General features: G+C 47.3%; 2 non-coding genes across 2 annotated transcripts; both read left to right on the plus strand.

The window, feature by feature from the left end:
* The first annotated feature begins 19,340 nt into the window (after positions 1-19,340).
* Trnat-agu (transfer RNA threonine (anticodon AGU)) lies at positions 19,341-19,413 on the plus strand. The gene has a single exon. It is a non-coding gene; the product is annotated as a tRNA-Thr (tRNA).
* A 1,514-nt stretch (positions 19,414-20,927) lies between these two features.
* Trnai-aau (transfer RNA isoleucine (anticodon AAU)) lies at positions 20,928-21,001 on the plus strand. Its single transcript has one exon. It is a non-coding gene; the product is annotated as a tRNA-Ile (tRNA).
* Positions 21,002-21,281: the final 280 nt, after the last annotated feature.

Below are 21,281 nucleotides of genomic sequence, written 5' to 3' on the forward strand. Positions count from 1 at the left end.
ACCTGAAATACACCCTAACGGATACATAGAGAGTAGTGTTTGTCTGCTGAATAATGGGAGTGCAAGGGTCTGTGTCGACTATATAGCTTTATGTAGCACCATTAGATTTCGGAGGGGCGGGCGTGCGTAGCTCAGATGGTAGAGCGCTCGCTTAGTATGCGGATGGTACTGGGATCAATACCCAGTGCCTAAAGAATTTTTACGAGGGTCGGTCAAAAAGTAATGCCTCCCATTTTTTTTCTACTTAAAAAAATTAAGTTAAGTGAAAAATTTGAATTTGGCGCCATTCCTCAAACCTTCTTCTGCAATCCACTGCAGTAGTAACTTTCTGTGTCAACAGGTGGCAGCACAGCAGAAGTTTGTAAGATGGCCGACATCGATGTTCGTTTGAGACAGCGTTGTGTGATTGAATTCTTGAATGCAGAAGGTGAAACGCCCATACGCATTCATGAAAGACTGAAGAAGGTGTATGGTGTTGTGACAGTGGATGTCAGCACTGTTAGACGATGGGTTCGTCGTTGTAAGGAAGCTGAAGGGCAAACACCGTTGACTGACGAAAAGCGGAGCGGCAGGCCGGTGAGTGCAGTGACTCCACACAACATTCAGCAAGTTGATGACATCATTCGTGGTGACCGTCGGGTGACTGCAGATGAAGTGTGTCGCATTATTTCTCTTAGTAAAGGCAGTGTGATCACGATTATTAAACAATTGGGGTACTCAAAAGTTTGTGCACGGTGGGTTCCAAGAATGTTAACCGATCAGAATAAAGAGGCAAGGAAAACAATAGCCTCCCTACACTTGCAGCGCTTCCGTTTGGAGGGAGATGAGTTTCTGAAAAAAATTGTGACCGGGGACGAAACATGGGTGCATTTTTTTGAACCCGAATCAAAGAGGCAGTCAATGAAGTGGCGTCACACAAGCTCGCCGAGGAAGAAAAAATTCAAAACTGTGCGATCGGCAGGGAAAGTTATGGCAACAGTTTTCTGGGATACAGAGGGTGTGATTCTGGTTGATTTTTTGGAGCAGGGATGCACAATAAATTCTGTTCAATACGTCACAACCCTCAAAAAACTTAAAGCACGTCTTCAGCGAGTTCGCCCAACAAAATCAATGGCAGATGTTCTTCTTTTGCATGACAATGCAAGACCACACACCAGTCGTCACACCTCTGACGAGATTGTCAAAATTGGATGGGAAGTTTTGCCTCATCCCCCATACAGCCCTGACCTGGCACCATCAGACTTCCATCTGTTCGGGCCACTAAAAGAAGCTCATCGTGGGATTCATTTTGAAGATGAGGAGGCCGTCAAAACATCCATGGGTCAATGGCTTAGGAAGCAGAGCTGTGATTTTTACCGTGCTGGGATACATGCCCTTGTTCAAAGATGGACCAAAACTGTAGAGATGGGCGGAGATTACATTGAAAAATGACAAAATGATCCTCAATGTTGTGGTTTTTCAACCTATGTAATTGCATTTAAATTTCCTGACAATTAAACGTAGAAAAAAAATAGGAGGCATTACTTTTTGACTGACCCTCGTAACACACCTACATGCGCACCTTGCCATGCAAGTGGAATAATTCTCAGCCTGCAGATGTGTCTAGGAAGATACAAGCTAATGATTAGCATCCACAATTGGCAAGCGTGCTGTTATTAGTGCGCGGGAAGCACCCTCCTCCCACGCCTACACTTTATTTAGAAACAGTACAAGTGTTCCCGTAAGATTCTCAAGCCTATGTCGGAAAGATCTGCCTTGCGCCGAGTTCACGTAAATCCCACTGCACATTCCTATTCTTTGCGTGCAGTCGGCTGCAACTGGTGTTGCTAGTTGTGACTGCTGATAACAGATGCCGTAGCAATCAATTCATGGAGTGAGTTGTATGTTTTGCGATAGTCTGTCTCTGACAAGCAAGCACAGGTGACACAGGTGCGAACACAGGAAGCTAGCAGACCCTCGCTGCCTGCAGACACCGAGAAGCCACACTAGGAGGGCGGCCTAAGCCGTAGGCGAAATGTGCTCATTCGCCTTGGTGCGACGTCGAACTATAAATAATGCTGTCACTAGCGTGAGCGTCGTGGAAAGTCGGAAAAGTTGGCTGCGTGGGTGAGTGCCAAGTTTGGGGAGCGTTTTGTAGTATGCGCAGTGCAATGGAGACGCGGAAACTTGTTGTGGCCCAGTGTTTTGAAGTTGGACGACAAGATTGGTACACAGTAGTAAAGAGCGAGGCACTGAGTTGGCATGAATAATGGAGTGCACAATGGGGCTCGAGATGTGTTTGTTACCTCAGGTGCTGTATGATTGTCGACAAGGAGTGAAAACGGAGCAATTTGTGACGGCTCTTTCAATTTAAGACGTTAAAAACAGGCGGAATTTGCATTTGTAATACCAGAGCATCGAAACTACTTGGAACTTTTGTGTATATGAACGTGTCCGCGCCTTTGTACTCTGCTCCCTTCACCGCTACAAACCAACCAACAATCGTGTCCGTGCGCATCAGAGTCGCAAAGAATGGGGAATAGCGCAGTTTGGTCGTGCCTGGGGCGTAGCTCATTTGGTAGAGCGTTCGCTTCTCATGTGAAAGGTGCTGGGTTCAAGCCGCGGCGCCTCAATTTTTTGTGGTCAGTGCATTGTAAGTGTTGGTCGCGGCGAACCTAAAGGCACGCAAGATGTTGCAAAGCCAGCGTCACAGACTGATATGATGTATACTGACGTAAGGAGAGCAAGATGTAAGTGTGGGGACCGGCTGTTATCGAGGTGTCATCGAGTGCAGATCTGTCTTAGGTATCACGGCTTAACCTCATTGAAGTCTAGAGGGTGGACAACACGTTCGTCTTACTCAGAGCGGGGTCCGAACTCTATTTTCAACGTTATACGTGCCACTTTCATTGTGGCCAACTACGATTCGATACAGAATGCACGAAACCTGAAATACACCCTAACGGATACATAGAGAGTAGTGTTTGTCTGTTGAATAATGGGAGTGCAAGGGTCTGTGTCGTCTATATGGCTGTATGTAGCACCATTAGTCTTCGTGGGGCTCGGGCGTAGATCAGATGGTAGAGCGCTCACTTATTATGCGAGAGGTGCTGGGATCAATACCCAGTGCCTCCAGAATTTTTAACACACCTACATGCGCACCTTGCCATGCAAGTGGAATAATTCACAGCCAGCAGATGTGTCTAGGAAGATACAAGCGAATGATTAGCATCCACAATTGGCAAGCGTGCTGTTATTAGTGCGCGGGAAGCACCCTCCTCCCACGCCTACACTTTATTTAGAAACCGTACAAGTGTTCCCGTAAAATTCTCAAGCCTATGTCGGAAAGGTCTGCCTTGCGCCGAGTTCACGTAAATCCCACTGCACATTCCTATTCTTTGCGTGCAGTCGGCTGCTACTGGTGTTGCTGGTTGTGACTGCTGATAACAGATGCCGTAGCAATCAATTCATGGAGTGAGTTGTATGATTTGCGATAGTCTGTCTCTGACAAGCAAGCACAGGTGACATAGGTGCGAACACAGGAAGCTAGCAGACCCTCACTGCCTGCAGACACCGAGCAGCCACACTAGGAGGGCGGCCTAAGCCGTAGGCAAAATGTGCTCATTCGCTTTGGCGCGACGTCGAACTATAAATAATGCTGTCACTAGCGTGAGCGTTGCGTGAGCGTCGTGGAAAGTCGGAAAAGTCGGCTGCGTGTGTGAGTGCCAAGTTTGGGGAGCGTTTTGTAGTATGCGCAGTGCAATGGAGACGCGGAAACTTGTTGTGGCCCAGTGTTTTGCAGTTGGACGACAGGATTGGTACGCAGTAGTAAAGAGCGAGGCACTGAGTTGGCATGAATAATGGAGTGCACAATGGGGCTCGAGATGTGTTTGTTACCTCAGGTGCTGTGTGATTGTCGACAAGGAGTGAAAACGGAGCAATTTGTGACGGCTCTTTCAATTTAAGACGTTAAAAACAGACGGAATTTGCATTTGTAATACCAGAGCATCGAAACTACTTGGAACTTTTGTGTATATGAACGTGTCCGCGCCTTTGTACTCTGCTCCCTTCACCGCTACAAACCAACCAACCATCGTGTCCGTGCGCATCAGAGTCGCAAAGAATGGGGAATAGCGCAGTTTGGTCGTGCATGTGGCGTAGCTCAGTTGGTAGAGCGTTCTCTTCGCATGAGAAAGGTGCAGGGTTCAAGCCGCGGCGCCTCCATTTTTTGTGGTCAGTGCATGGTAAGTGTTGGTCGCGGCGAACCTAAAGGCACGCAAGATGTTGCAAAGCCAGCGTCACAGACTGATATGATGTATACTGACGTAAGGAGAGCAAGATGTAAGTGTGGGGACCGGCTGTTATCGAGGTGTCATCGAGTGCAGATCTGTCTTAGGTATCACGGCTTAACCTCATTGAAGTCTAGAGGGTGGACAACACGTTCGTCTTACTCAGAGCGGTGTCCGAACTCTATTTTCAACGTTATACGTGCCACTTTCATTGTGGCCAACTACGATTCGATACAGAATGCGCGAAACCTGAAAGACACCCTAACGGATACATAGAGAGTAGTGTTTGTCTTCTGAATAATGGGAGTGCAAGGGTCTGTGTCGTCTATATGGCTGTATGAAGCACCATTAGCCTTCGGGGAGGCCGGTGTAGCCCAGATGTTAGAGCGCTCGCTTAGTATGCGAGAGGTACTGGGATCAATACCCAGTGCCTCCAGAATTTCTAACACACATACATGCGCACCTTGCCATGCAATTGGAATAATTCTCAGCCTGCAGATGTGTCTAGGAAGATACAAGCTAATGATTAGCATCCACAATTGGCAAGCGTGCTGTTATTAGTGCGCGGGAAGCACCCTCCTCCCACGCCTACACTTTATTTAGAAACAGTACAAGTGTTCCCGTAAGATTCTCAAGCCTATGTCGGAAAGATCTGCCTTGCGCCGAGTTCACGTAAATCCCACTGCACATTCCTATTCTTTGCGTGCAGTCGGCTGCAACTGGTGTTGCTAGTTGTGACTGCTGATAACAGATGCCGTAGCAATCAATTCATGGAGTGAGTTGTATGTTTTGCGATAGTCTGTCTCTGACAAGCAAGCACAGGTGACACAGGTGCGAACACAGGAAGCTAGCAGACCCTCGCTGCCTGCAGACACCGAGCAGCCACACTAGGAGGGCGGCCTAAGCCGTAGGCGAAATGTGCTCATTCGCCTTGGTGCGACGTCGAACTATAAATAATGCTGTCACTAGCGTGAGCGTCGTGGAAAGTCGGAAAAGTCGGCTGCGTGGGTGAGTGCCAAGTTTGGGGAGCGTTTTGTAGTATGCGCAGTGCAATGGAGACGCGGAAACTTGTTGTGGCCCAGTGTTTTGAAGTTGGACGACAAGATTGGTACACAGTAGTAAAGAGCGAGGCACTGAGTTGGCATGAATAATGGAGTGCACAATGGGGCTCGAGATGTGTTTGTTACCTCAGGTGCTGTATGATTGTCGACAAGGAGTGAAAACGGAGCAATTTGTGACGGCTCTTTCAATTTAAGACGTTAAAAACAGGCGGAATTTGCATTTGTAATACCAGAGCATCGAAACTACTTGGAACTTTTGTGTATATGAACGTGTCCGCGCCTTTGTACTCTGCTCCCTTCACCGCTACAAACCAACCAACAATCGTGTCCGTGCGCATCAGAGTCGCAAAGAATGGGGAATAGCGCAGTTTGGTCGTGCCTGGGGCGTAGCTCATTTGGTAGAGCGTTCGCTTCGCATGTGAAAGGTGCTGGGTTCAAGCCGCAGCGCCTCAATTTTTTGTGGTCAGTGCATTGTAAGTGTTGGTCGCGGCGAACCTAAAGGCACGCAAGATGTTGCAAAGCCAGCGTCACAGACTGATATGATGTATACTGACGTAAGGAGAGCAAGATGTAAGTGTGGGGACCGGCTGTTATCGAGGTGTCATCGAGTGCAGATCTGTCTTAGGTATCACGGCTTAACCTCATTGAAGTCTAGAGGGTGGACAACACGTTCGTCTTACTCAGAGCGGGGTCCGAACTCTATTTTCAACGTTATACGTGCCACTTTCATTGTGGCCAACTACGATTCGATACAGAATGCACGAAACCTGAAATACACCCTAACGGATACATAGAGAGTAGTGTTTGTCTGTTGAATAATGGGAGTGCAAGGGTCTGTGTCGTCTATATGGCTGTATGTAGCACCATTAGTCTTCGTGGGGGTCGGGCGTAGATCAGATGGTAGAGCGCTCACTTATTATGCGAGAGGTGCTGGGATCAATACCCAGTGCCTCCAGAATTTTTAACACACCTACATGCGCACCTTGCCATGCAAGTGGAATAATTCACAGCCAGCAGATGTGTCTAGGAAGATACAAGCGAATGATTAGCATCCACAATTGGCAAGCGTGCTGTTATTAGTGCGCGGGAAGCACCCTCCTCCCACGCCTACACTTTATTTAGAAACCGTACAAGTGTTCCCGTAAAATTCTCAAGCCTATGTCGGAAAGGTCTGCCTTGCGCCGAGTTCACGTAAATCCCACTGCACATTCCTATTCTTTGCGTGCAGTCGGCTGCTACTGGTGTTGCTGGTTGTGACTGCTGATAACAGATGCCGTAGCAATCAATTCATGGAGTGTGTTGTATGATTTGCGATAGTCTGTCTCTGACAAGCAAGCACAGGTGACATAGGTGCGAACACAGGAAGCTAGCAGACCCTCACTGCCTGCAGACACCGAGCAGCCACACTAGGAGGGCGGCCTAAGCCGTAGGCAAAATGTGCTCATTCGCTTTGGCGCGACGTCGAACTATAAATAATGCTGTCACTAGCGTGAGCGTTGCGTGAGCGTCGTGGAAAGTCGGAAAAGTCGGCTGCGTGTGTGAGTGCCAAGTTTGGGGAGCGTTTTGTAGTATGCGCAGTGCAATGGAGACGCGGAAACTTGTTGTGGCCCAGTGTTTTGCAGTTGGACGACAAGATTAGTACACAGTAGTAAAGAGCGAGGCACTGAGTTGGCATGAATAATGGAGTGCACAATGGGGCTCGAGATGTGTTTGTTACCTCAGGTGCTGTGTGATTGTCGACAAGGAGTGAAAACGGAGCAATTTGTGACGGCTCTTTCAATTTAAGACGTTAAAAACAGACGGAATTTGCATTTGTAATACCAGAGCATCGAAACTACTTGGAACTTTTGTGTATATGAACGTGTCCGCGCCTTTGTACTCTGCTCCCTTCACCGCTACAAACCAACCAACCATCGTGTCCGTGCGCATCAGAGTCGCAAAGAATGGGGAATAGCGCAGTTTGGTCGTGCATGTGGCGTAGGTAAGTTGGTAGAGCGTTCGCTTCGCATGAGAAAGGTGCAGGGTTCAACCAGCGGCGCCTCCATTTTTTGTGGTCAGTGCATGGTAAGTGTTGGTCGCGGCGAACCTAAAGGCATGCAAGATGTTGCAAAGCCAGCGTCACAGACTGATATGATGTATACTGACGTAAGGAGAGCAAGATGTAAGTGTGGGGACCGGCTGTTATCGAGGTGTCATCGAGTGCAGATCTGTCTTAGGTATCACGGCTTAACCTCATTGAAGTCTAGAGGGTGGACAACACGTTCGTCTTACTCAGAGCGGTGTCCGAACTCTATTTTCAACGTTATACGTGCCACTTTCATTGTGGCCAACTACGATTCGATACAGAATGCACGAAACCTGAAAGACACCCTAACGGATACATAGAGAGTAGTGTTTGTCTTCTGAATAATGGGAGTGCAAGGGTCTGTGTCGTCTATATGGCTGTATGAAGCACCGTTAGCCTTCGGGGAGGCCGGTGTAGCCCAGATGTAGTTGCGAGTCAGCCGCCGAGCGGGACGGACGTGTGGCGGAGCTGGACGTCTGGCTGTAGTAAACATAGGCTGAGTCGCTGCGTTTGAGGTTAGTGGTGCTGCTAAGCCGCTATTCGTGTTGCACTTGTATTCATGAAGTTCTAGAATGAATAGGTCGAATTATTTGAGGAAAGACACAATCAAGTTTACTTTCGATCGAAATTTCGTTCGACCTAAAGCATTTGAAATTAAAGCATGGTTTATCGAAAAAGTATTGATTAACGGTGATGATGTTGTCGGAGTTTATCTCTCGTTTGTGACAAATGCTGTGTATCTGAAGATGAAAAGTCCAGAATTATGTAGTTCCATTGTGGATCGTTGCGGAGGTAGCGTGAAGTTTAATCATTCTGATGGGAATGTGAGTGACGTTGCTGTTAGTCATGCTGGGTACGGGATTCGTACGATCAGAGTGTTTGAGCTCCCTTTTGAAATTCCGCCCGAAGAACTTAATGTTGCCCTTCGGCCTTATGGCAGAATTATTTCCAATGTGGCAGAAAGGTGGTCTGAAGCTCATATGTTTCCTGTCTTGAACGGCGTAAGGCAAATTAAGATTGAATTACAGAAGCATGTCCCCTCTTATCTTAATATTTGTGGGTATCGTGCTTTGATTATCTATGATGGGCAACCGCGGACTTGCGCTTTATGCAATTCCACGGAACACATTCGTGCAGAATGTTCACGGAGGCGTGTCCCGCAGTTACCGCGTGACGAGATGCCGAGCTCCGGCCCTGTTGTTGGTATGAAGTTGTCATACGCTGCCGCTGCTGACTTCCGCAGCCGAGGCGAGTCGGTGCCGCCTGTGCGCGGGGAGCCTGCTGCCTCGCGGGCGGTTGTCGATGATACTCCGGCTTCAAGCTCTAGATTTGCGGATGGTCTGCCGATCAGCTCCGCGCCCCTCGAATCTATGCCGACGCCAACTTTTTCCAACTCTCCCACTGTGGTTGCTCGTTCTTCCGCGGACTCGGCCGAAGATCCCCAAATACCCGCAACGGAGGTTTCCTTGCGTCGTCAGGATTCCCACCAACGTGAGGATATTGCCACTAGCTTCCGAGGAGTGGACGCTCCAGGCATCCACTCTGCGGGAACTATGAACGAAGATAGCAATCTGGACATTGGTTTCACGTTGGCGCCCACAGAAGACACTTGCGTCAAGGAAACCACAACGAGCGATAGTGTAGAATTGGAGACTGGGTTGCTACCAGTGGGAGCCATGGAAAAAGATGCGCCTCCTTCTGCCGTTGTGGAATGCGATACGCGGACTTTTGTCCGAAAAAAGGAACAGGCGACGTCAGACGTATCATCCGGTACTTCTCCTGACAGGTCGCAAACTTCATCTCCTGCTAGATCGCCGAAGAGATCTTCGAAGAAAGGCAAGAAGAGGAGATTGGCACACAAAGCAGCAGAGAGTTTAGCTCCTGCATTGCGGGAAAAGTTAAAACATTTAAGGGATAATGAACGACTACGAGAACAATGCTCAGTAGCACGAGTTAACGAGTGTACTGAAGCGGAGATGAGTCGTGCCGATGCAGATGATCTTCAACAACAACCTCGCGCACCGCTTGGCGTCGCAGGTTTGCAGACCGGCACTACTATGGATTTAGACCGAACTGTCTCAGGAAAAGGACTTGATTGGGCCGATGCCCAAGAAGATCGCACCGACCACGGAATGGAGATGGACCTGACACATGCTAGTGGCATTTAATTTTTTTTTTTTTTGAATGTCTATTTTTCTTTCTGACAGACAGAATGGAATGGTACAGACGTGACTCTGCATGGGGTATACTTTATTAGCCAATTTCTTTTACCTGCACCTATGCCAACGGAACTGACATATAATGTGACCACGATCAATATAAATCGGATTCGCAGTGAAACGAAAGTCGCTTCTTTAAAAGATTTCCTTTACCAGTCGGATACTGATATAGTCCTCCTACAGGAATTTAATGTCCACAACTTTTATGTCCCAGGTTTTCAAGAGATTTTAAATATTGCACCGGAAGCCACATGTGGGACTGCGATCCTTGTCAAAGATGGTATTGATGTGAAGGATATCTGTCTGTTAGAAAATGGGAGGGGCATCAGTTGTAAAATTTTTACTACTACTGTTTTAAATGTATATGTCCCCTCTGGTAACAACGCTAGAGATGATAGGGCTAATTTTTTTAAGAACGATATGGTCTATTTACTTAAGGGGAATCCGGCGGAAGCTTTAATCGGTGGTGACTTTAATTGTGTACTTCACAAAAAGGATCAGCGACCAAATTTTAACTTCTCCAGGGAACTGGCGGCTTTGGTGACAAACATGAAGTGGACAGACGTGTGGGAAAGCAAATACCCCACGTTAGTCAAATTTACGTACATCAGTAGTCGCTCGCAAAGCAGAATAGACAGAATATACGTCACAGCAAACCTGGAAAATAAAATCAGTAGTATCGAAGTAATTCCCACTACCTTTTCGGACCATCTCGCAGTGAAATGCAGCATTCGGTTTCAGAAGCAAGGAACGTATTGGGGTCGCCCCTTATGGAAGCTGAATACCCATATGTTGTTCGAGGGTGCCCTATCAAGAACAGTAGCGGAGGTATGGCAGGCTGCTCTACGTATGCGCCATAAATACAGCTCTCGCCTTGCGTGGTGGACATCATGTGCTAAAAAGAAATTGAGATCATCCCTAATAGCTTACGGGAGGGAGCGAGCGATGTGGTCTCGCAATACCGTTGAATTTTACTATACATGCTTAAGGGAACTATCAGCTCAGCAGATGACTGATGAGGTTTTCATTGAAATAAAGAAGATCAAGGCTCACCTCATAAGTCTCAAGCGACAACAGCTGGAGGGTTTAAAAATTAAATCTCGTGTCCCGACAACGGTGGAGGACGAAAACGCATCGCTGTACCACTTACTCGAACATGAAAGAAATAGAAGACGAGCGTTTATTGCTTGTCTTAGAGTGGGCGATAACCGGGTGCTGACGGAACACTCTGACATTTTAAATGCAGTTTATGGATTTTATCGTACGTTATATACTGATACCCGGTATAATCTAGACTGTGCGAACGATTTGCTACGAACTACAGGTATCGACAACGTTATCAATGACGAGGACAATGTGTCCCTTACCACTGCGATCACATGTGAGGAGGTGTTTGATATACTTAAATATTCGCCTACCCGTAAGTCCCCAGGGCCTGATGGCTTGCCTGTAGAGTTTTATTGTAAATTTTGGCCTCTCATCGGTAATCAATTCACAGAAGTGATAAATGAAGTGTTGCAAGGTGTTACTGTTCCACGCGAGTTCAAAGAAAGCGTAACTGTGCTAATACCAAAGGGAAGGAACGCGACAGTTAAAGATCTCAATCAATTGAGACCAATATGTTTGATGAACTCGGATTATAAAATAATTGCACGTGTACTGAAGGAAAGACTGAGACCTCTAATGGAGAAGATCATAGGTGACCACCAAACCTGTCTCTCGGGGCGGAATATTTTTAAAACTGTTTGTGAATATAGGGATGTCTCTGCAATTTTTGCAACGTCATCCTCACCAGGAGGTCTTGCCTTTATCGACTTCTCAAAGGCTTTTGACAGGGTCAACCACTTATTTTTGTTCAGAACGTTGACCTATGTGGGTTTTAGTCAACATTTTGTGCAAGTTTTAATTAACATTGTTGAAGGCATCCAAACACAAGTGTCTGTAAATGGGCATTTCACTCCACCCATTGAAATTCGCAACGGCGTCCCGCAGGGAAGTCCTTTGTCAATGCTCCTGTATGTTGTTGCACTGGAGCCTTTACTAAGGAGACTCGATGTCGATCTTGAGGGCATCACGATATCTGGCGTTAACAACGTCACCAATGCATATGCTGATGACGTTGGAGTGGTTATTCGTAGTAACGAAGATTTAGAGAAATTAACTACGAATATTCAGATCTTTTGTGAAGCTACAGGCGCTAGGGTTAACGAGGTGAAGAGTTCGTTTTTAAATCTTAAAGGTCTTCAAGATGTCCGTTTGGAATGGGCACGCTCCGTCGATCGTCACACCGCTCTGGGTGTCACCTTTTACCGATGTCCGCTTCAGACCATGACCTACAATTGGAAGAAAGTACTGGATACAATCAGAGGAGCCACAATACTCAATCAGACCAGACATCTGAACATTAAACAACGAATCAGAATAATTAATTGTTCCATTTTATCAAAAGCTATATATATAGGTCAAATATTGCCAGTTTCGAAACCCATTGCCAAACGTATAATGAGTATAATTTGCCGATTTATATGGACAGGGAATATTTTTAGAGTAGCAGTCGATACAGTTACGTTACCTTCCGCTGAAGGTGGCCTAGGTTTAACAGATATATGGCGGAAGACTACGGCGTTATATATAAAGAGGACCCTACAAATTATAGAAAAACATCCACATAGTATTACAGCCAGGCTGTATCGACTCCTACAGCCAGAAAATTTACGTCCACCCATAAATATATGCGGAATTAATTATAAATTGAAATATATTCGCCAGTTCTTTTTAGAGATTAGCTACATGGACAGTATTGTCACGAATCCACAATCAAGGAATTGCAGGAAATTAATGGAACTCTTAACAACGAAAGAACATGTCAACAAAATGGAGTGCAGATATCCCGACAAAGACTGGAAAAGAATTTGGAAAAATATTAGTAATCGTGAACTGTCTTCCGACATTCAGGCAACCTGGTACCGAGTTGTTAATAACGTAGTTTCCACTAACGAAAAGTTGCACTCCATTGGTCTTAGTGACACGATTGTGTGCACCCGATGTGACGCAGTTGACACATTGATCCACCGCTTTCTCTGTGGCGGATACGCCGAAATATGGAGGGGACTCCAACGGCGGGTAGCCTTTATAACCAGAACTGTTAGTACTGAGATCAATGTTGAAAAATTACTCTTCCCCGATGGTGTTTTCTTCCCTGTCCAGAAAACCAATGCTGTGTTGTGGTTGTTTGGCAATTATGTACATTACGTTATATCTGAACACGGAAATGACCGTGTTTTAGAATACGAATTATACGAACGAGCAAAATATTATCAGATATGTACGCACAGGGACCACAAAAAAACTTTTGGTAACATGTTACACATTCTGTTTCAGAGACAAGGGATTGGATAAACATCTTAATAGCCCTCGTCTACGAAAAATGTAGTCACAGGCCAAAGTAGGGGATCGCTGTTGAGGGTGAAGTACGGTGGGGACTTCGTGTGCCCCAGGGCCGCTACGGTAGCCGTGAAGGCCTCGGACAGAACCCCGAAACGGCACTGCGGCTTCACACTTACTGCTGGATGAACCCCATATCTCCAGCAACTACTTTCATCTATGATGATTTTCCAGGATCTCGGTAATATCGAAAGGTGGTTTCGTTGCACACAATGCAGTGGAAGCTTCTTGCACGTGTTCCTCAGTTACAATCTTTCTATTTTTGTTTAATTTTTTCAGTATGAAGCAAGAGTGACAATTTATTAATTCCCAAGAAGCCTTAATTTTTCAATTTTCAGTTCTACGGAGGAGAAGCCTCACATGGCGAAGAAGCCAAACATCATTTCATTTCCCTAACTGTCACAGTAAATTTGAAAAAAAATCAGTCGATATAGCATAGAAGCTAAAAAAAAAAAATAAAAAAATAAAAAAAAAAGATGTTAGAGCGCTCGCTTAGTATGCGAGAGGTACTGGGATCAATACCCAGTGCCTCCAGAATTTTTAACACACCTACATGCGCACCTTGCCATGTAAGTGGAATAATTCTCAGCCTGCAGATGTGTCTAGGAAGATACAAGCGAATGATTAGCATCCACAATTGGCAAGCGTGCTGTTATTAGAGCGCGGGAAGCACCCTCCTCCCACGCCTACACTTTATTTAGAAACAGTACAAGTGTTCCCGTAAGATTCTCAAGCCTATGTCGGAAAGATCTGCCCTGCGCCGAGTTCACGTAAATCCCACTGCACATTCCTATTCTTTGCGTGCAGTCGGCTGCTACTGGTGTTGCTAGTTGTGACTGCTGATAACAGATGCCGTAGCAATCAATTCATGGAGTGAGTTGTATGTTTTGCGATAGTCTGTCTCTGACAAGCTAGCACAGGTGACATAGGTGCGAACACAGGAAGCTAGCAGACCCTCGCTGCCTGCAGACACCGAGCAGCCACACTACGAGGGCGGCCTAAGCCGTAGGCGAAATGTGCTCATTCGCTTTGGCGCGACGTCGAACTATAAATAATGCTGTCACTAGCGTGAGCGTCGTGGAAAGTCGGAAAAGTCGGCTGCGTGGGTGAGTGCCAAGTTTGGGGAGCGTTTTGTATTATGTGCAGTGCAATGGAGACGCAGAAACTTGTTGTGGCCTAGTGTGTTGCAGTTGGACGACAAGATTGGTAAACAGTGGTAAAGAGCGAGGCACTGAGTTGGCATGAATAATGGAGTGCACAATGGGGCTCGAGATGTGTTTGTTACCTCAGGTGCTGTATGATTGTCGAAAAGGAGTGAAAACGGAGCAATTTTTGACGGCTATTTCAATTTGAGACGTTAAAATCAGACGGAATTTGCATTTGTAATACCAGAGCATCGAAACTACTTGGAACTTTTGTGTATATGAACGGGTCCGCGCCTTTGTACTCTTCTCCCTTCACCGCTACAAACCAACCAACCATCGTGTCCGTGCGCATCAGAGTCGCAAAGAATGGGGAATAGCGCAGTTTGGTCGTGCATGTGGCGCAGCTCAGTTAGTAGAGCGTTCGCTTCGCATGAGAAAGGTGCAAGGTTCAAGCCGCGGCGCCTCCATTTTTTGTGGTCAGTGCATTGTAAGTGTAGGTCGCGGCGAACCTAAAGGCACGCAAGATGTTGCAAAGCCAGCGTCACAGACTGATATGATGTATACTGACGTAAGGAGAGCAAGATGTAAGTGTGGGGACCGGCTGTTATCGAGGTGTCATCGAGTGCAGATCTGTCTTAGGTATCACGGCTTAACCTCATTGAATTCTAGAGGGTGGACAACACGTTCGTCTTACTCAGAGCGGTGTGCGAACTCTATTTTCAACGTTATACGTGCCACTTTCATTGTGGCCAACTACGATTCGATACAGAATGCACGAAACCTGAAAGACACCCTAACGGATACATAGAGAGTAGTGTTTGTCTTCTGAATAATGGGAGTGCAAGGGTCTGTGTCGTCTATATGGCTGTATGTAGCACCATTAGTCTTCGGGGAGGCCGGTGTAGCTCAGATGGTAGAGCGCTCGCTTAGTATGCGAGAGATACTGGGATCAATACCCAGTGCCTCCAGAATTTTTAACACACCTACATGCGCACCTTGCCATGTAAGTGGAATAATTCTCAGCCTGCAGATGTGTCTAGGAAGATACAAGCGAATGATTAGCATCCACAATTGGCAAGCGTGCTGTTATTAGAGCGCGGGAAGCACCCTCCTCCCACGCCTACACTTTATTTAGAAACAGTACAAGTGTTCCCGTAAGATTCTCAAGCCTATGTCGGAAAGATCTGCCTTGCGCCGAGTTCACGTAAATCCCACTGCACATTCCTATTCTTTGCGTGCAGTCGGCTGCTACTGGTGTTGCTAGTTGTGACTGCTGATAACAGATGCCGTAGCAATCAATTCATGGAGTGAGTTGTATGTTTTGCGATAGTCTGTCTCTGACAAGCTAGCACAGGTGACATAGGTGCGAACACAGGAAGCTAGCAGACCCTCGCTGCCTGCAGACACCGAGCAGCCACACTAGGAGGGCGGCCTAAGCCGTAGGCGAAATGTGCTCATTCGCTTTGGCGCGACGTCGAACTATAAATAATGCTGTCACTAGCGTGAGCGTTGCGTGAGCGTCGTGGAAAGTCGGATAAGTCGGCTGCGTGGGTGAGTGCCAAGTTTGGGGAGCGTTTTGTAGTATGCGCAGTGCAATGGAGACGCGGAAACTTGTTGTGGCCCAGTGTTTTGCAGTTGGACGACAAGATTAGTACACAGTAGTAAAGAGCGAGGCACTGAGTTGGCATGAATAATGGAGTGCACAATGGGGCTCGAGATGTGTTTGTTACCTCAGGTGCTGTATGATTGTCGACAAGGAGTGAAAACGGAGCAATTTGTGACGGCTCTTTCAATTTAAGACGTTAAAAACAGTCGGAATTTGCATTTGTAATACCAGAGCATCGAAACTACTTGGAACTTTTGTGTATATGAACGTGTCCGCGCCTTTGTACTCTGCTCCCTTCACCGCTACAAACCAACCAACCATCGTGTCCGTGCGCATCAGAGTCGCAATGAATGGGGAATAGCGCAGTTTGGTCGTGCATGTGGCGTAGCTCAGATGGTAGAGCGCTCGCTTAGTATGCGAGAGGTACTGGGATCAATACCCAGTGCCTCCAGAATTTTTAACACACCTACATGCGCACCTTGCCATGCAATTGGAATAATTCTCAGCCTGCAGATGTGTCTAGGAAGATACAAGCGAATGATTAGCATCCACAATTGGCAAGCGTGCTGTTATCAGTGCGCGGGAAGCACCCTCCTCCCACGCCTACACTTAATTTAGTAACAGTACAAGTGTTCCTGTAAGATTCTCAAGCCTATGTCGGAAAGATCTGCCTTGCGCCGAGTTCACGTAAATCCCACTGCACATTCCCATTCTTTGCATGCAGTCGGCTGCTACTGGTGTTGCTAGTTGTGACTGCTGATAACAGATGCCGTAGCAATCAATTCATGGAGTGAGTTGTATGTTTTGCGATAGTCTGTCTCTGACAAGCAAGCACAGGTGACATAGGTGCGAACACAGGAAGCTAGCAGACCCTCGCTGCCTGCAGACACCGAGCAGCCACACTAGGAGGGCGGCCTAAGCGGTAGGCGAAATGTGCTCATTCGCTTTGGCGCGACGTCGAACTATAAATAATGCTGTCACTAGCGTGAGCGTTGTGGAAAGTCGGAAAAGTCGGCTGCGTGGGTGAGTGCCAAGTTTGGGGAGCGTTTTGTAGCATGCGCAGTGCAATGGAGACGCGGAAACTTGTTGTGGCCCAGTGTTTTGCAGTTGGACGACAAGATTGGTACACAGTAGTAAAGAGCGAGGCACTGAGTTGGCATGAATAATGGAGTGCACAATGGGGCTCGAGATGTGTTTGTTACCACAGGTGCCGTGTGATTGTCGACAAGGAGTGAAAACGGAGCAATTTGTGACGGCTCTTTCAATTTAAGACGTTAAAAATAGACGGAATTTGCATTTGTAATACCAGAGCATCGAAACTACTTGGAACCTTTGTGTATATGAACGTGTCCGCACCTTTGTACTCTGCTCCCTTCACCGCTACAAACCAGCCAACCATCGTGTCCGTGCGCATCAGAGTCGCAAAGAATGGGGAATAGCGCAGTTTGGTCGTGCATGTGGCGTAGCTCAGTTGGTAGAGCGTTCGCTTCGCATGTGAAATGTGCAGGGTTCAAGCCGCGGCGCCTCCATTTTTTGTGGTCAGTGCATGGTAAGTGTTGGTCGCGGCGAACCTAAAGGCACGCAAGATGTTGCAAAGCCAGCGTCACAGACTGATATGATGTATACTGACGTAAGGAGAGCAAGATGTAAGTGTGGGGACCGGCTGTTATCGAGGTGTCATCGAGTGCAGATCTGTCTTAGGTATCACGGCTTAACCTCATTGAAGTCTAGAGGGTGGACAACACGTTCGTCTTACTCAGAGCGGTGTCCGAACTCTATTTTCAACGTTATACGTGCCACTTTCATTGTGGCCAACTACGATTCGATACAGAATGCACGAAACCTGAAAGACACCCTAACGGATACATAGAGAGTAGTGTTTGTCTGCTGAATAATGGGAGTGCAAGGGTCTGTGTCGTCTATATGGCTGTATGTAGCACCATTAGTCTTCAGGGTGGCGGGCGTAGCTCAGATGGTAGAGCGCTCGCTTAGTATGCGAGAGGTGCTGGGATCAATACCCAGTGCCTCCAGAATTTTTAACACACCTACATGCGCACCTTGCCATGCAAGTGGAATAATTCTCAGCCTGCAGATGTGTCTAGGAAGATACAAGCGAATGATTAGCATCCACAATTGCCATCGTGCTTTTTTAGTGCGCGGGGAGCACCCTCCTCCCACGCCTACACTTAATTTAGAAACAGTACAAGTGTTCCCGTAAGATTCTCAAGCCTATGTCGGAAAGATCTGCCTTGTGCCGAGTTCACGTAAATCCCACTGCACATTCCTATTCTTTGCGTGCAGTCGGCTGCTACTGGTGTTGCTAGTTGTGACTGCTGATAACAGATGCCGTAGCAATCAATTCATGGAGTGAGTTGTATGTTTTGCGATAGTCTGTCTCTGACAAGCAAGCACAGGTGACATAGGTGCGAACACAGGAAGCTAGCAGACCCTCGCTGCCTGCAGACACCGAGCAGCCACACTAGGAGGGCGGCCTAAGCCGTAGGCGAGATGTGCTCATTCGCCTTGGTGCGACGTCGAACTATAAATAATGCTGTCACTAGCGTGAGCGTCATGGAAAGTCGGAAAAGTCGGCTGCGTGGGTGAGTGCCAAGTTTGGGGAGCGTTTTGTAGTATGCGCAGTGCAATGGAGACGCGGAAACTTGTTGTGGCCCAGTGTTTTGCAGTTGGACGACAAGATTGGTACACAGTAGTAAAGAGCGAGGCACTGAGTTGGCATGAATAATGGAGTGCACAATGGGGCTTGAGATGTGTTTGTTACCTCAGGTGCTGTATGATTGTCGACAAGGAGTGAAAACGGAGCAATTTGTGACTGCTCTTTCAATTTAAGACGCAAAAACAGACGGAATTTGCATTTGTAATACCAGAGCATCGAAACTACTTGGAACTTTTGTGTATATGAACGTGTCCGCACCTTTGTACTCTGCTCCCTTCACCGCTACAAACCAAACAACCATCGTGTCCGTGCGCATCAGAGTCGCAAAGAATGGGGAATAGCGCAGTTTGGTCGTGCATGTGGCGTAGCTCAGTTGGTAGAGCGTTCGCTTCGCATGTGAAAGGTGCAGGGTTCAAGCCGCGGCGCCTCAATTTTTTGTGGTCAGTGCATGGTAAGTGTTGGTCGCGGCGAACCTAAAGGCACACAAGATGTTGCAAAGCCAGCGTCACAGTCTGATATGTTGTATACTGACGTAAGGAGAGCAAGATGTAAGTGTGGGGACCGGCTGTTATCGAGGTGTCTTCGAGTGCAGATCTGTCTTAGGTATCACGGCTTAACCTCATTGAAGTCTAGAGGGTGGACAACACGTTCGTCTTACTCAGAGCGGTGTCCGTACTCTATTTTCAAAGTTATACGTGCCACTTTCATTGTGGCCAACTACGATTCGATACAGAATGCACGAAACCTGAAAGACACCCTAACGGATACATAGAGAGTAGTGTTTGTCTGCTGAATAATGGGAGTGCAAGGTCTGTGTCGTCTATATGGCTTTATGTAGCACCAATAGTCTTCGGGGAGGGGGGCATAGCTCAGATGGTAGAGCGCTCGCTTAGTATGCAAGAGGTGCTGGGATCAATACCCAGTGCCTCCAGAATTTTTAACACACCTACATGCGCACCTTGCCATGCAAGTGGAATAATTCTCAGCCTGCAGATGTGTCTAGGAAGATACAAGCGAATGATTAGCATCCACAATTGCCATCGTGCTTTTTTAGTGCGCGGGGAGCACCCTCCTCCCACGCCTACACTTAATTTAGAAACAGTACAAGTGTTCCCGTAAGATTCTCAAGCCTATGTCGGAAAGATCTGCCTTGTGCCGAGTTCACGTAAATCCCACTGCACATTCCTATTCTTTGCGTGCAGTCGGCTGCTACTGGTGTTGCTAGTTGTGACTGCTGATAACAAATGCCGTAGCAATCAATTCATGGAGTGAGTTGTATGTTTTGCGATAGTCTGTCTCTGACAAGCAAGCACAGGTGACATAGGTGCGAACACAGGAAGCTAGCAGACCCTCGCTGCCTGCAGACACCGAGCAGCCACACTAGGAGGGCGGCCTAAGCGGTAGGCGAGATGTGCTCATTCGCTTTGGCGCGACGTCGAACTATAAATAATGCTGTCACTAGCGTGAGCGTTGCGTGAGCGTCGTGGAAAGTCGGAAAACTCGGCTGCGTGGGTGAGTGCCAAGTTTGGGGAGCGTTTTGTAGTATGCGCAGTGCAATGGAGACGCGGAAACTTGTTGTGGCCCAGTGTTTTGCAGTTGGACGACAAGATTGGTACACAGTAGTAAAGAGCGAGGCACTGAGTTGGCATGAATAATGGAGTGCACAATGGGGCTCGAGATGTGTTTGTTACCTCAGGTGCTGTATGATTGTCGACAAGGAGTGAAAACGGAGCAATTTGTGACGGCTCTTTCAATTTAAGACGTTAAAAACAGACGGAATTTGCATTTGTAATACCAGAGCATCGAAACTACTTCGAACTTTTGTGTATATGAACGTGTCCGCGCCTTTGTACTCTGCTCCCTTCACCGCTACAAACCAACCAACCATCGTGTCCGTGCGCATCAGAGTCGCAAAGAATGGGGAATAGCGCAGTTTGGTCGTGCATGTGGCGTAGCTCAGTTGGTAGAGCGTTCGCTTCGCATGTGAAATGTGCAGGGTTCAAGCCGCGGCGCCTCCATTTTTTGTGGTCAGTGCATGGTAAGTGTTGGTCGCGGCGAACCTAAATTCACGCAAGATGTTGCAAAGCCAGCGTCACAGACTGATATGATGTATACTGACGTAAGGAGAGCAAGATGTAAGTGTGGGGACCGGCTGTTATCGACGTGTCATCGAGTGCAGATCTGTCTTAGGTATCACGGCTTAACCTCATTGAAGTCTAGAGGGTGGACAACACGTTCGTCTTACTCAGAGCGGTGTCCGAACTCTATTTTCAACGTTATACGTGCCACTTTCATTGTGGCCAACTACGATTCGATACAGAATGCACGAAACCTGAAAGACACCCTAACGGATACATAGAGAGTAGTGTTTGTCTGCTGAATAATGGGAGTGCAAGGGTCTGTGTCGTCTATATGGCTGTATGTAGCCCCATTAGTCTTCTGGGTGGCGGGCGTAGCTCAGATGGTAGAGCGCTCGCTTAATATGCGAGAGGTGCTGGGATCAATACCCAGTGCCTCCAGAATTTTTAACACACCTACATGCGCACCTTGCCATGCAAGTGGAATAATTCTCAGCCTGCAGATGTGTCTAGGAAGATACAAGCGAATGATTAGCATCCACAATTGGCAAGCGTGCTGTTATCAGTGCGCGGGAAGCACCCTCCTCCCACGCCTACACTTAATTTAGAAACAGTACAAGTGTTCCCGTAAGATTCTCAAGCCTATGTCGGAAAGATCTGCCTTGCGCCGAGTTCACGTAAATCCCACTGCACATTCCTATTCTTTGCGTGCAGTCGGCTG

This window comes from Schistocerca gregaria, chromosome 3 (assembly GCF_023897955.1).
Source record: "Schistocerca gregaria isolate iqSchGreg1 chromosome 3, iqSchGreg1.2, whole genome shotgun sequence".
NCBI classification, from domain to species: Eukaryota; Metazoa; Arthropoda; class Insecta; order Orthoptera; family Acrididae; genus Schistocerca; species Schistocerca gregaria.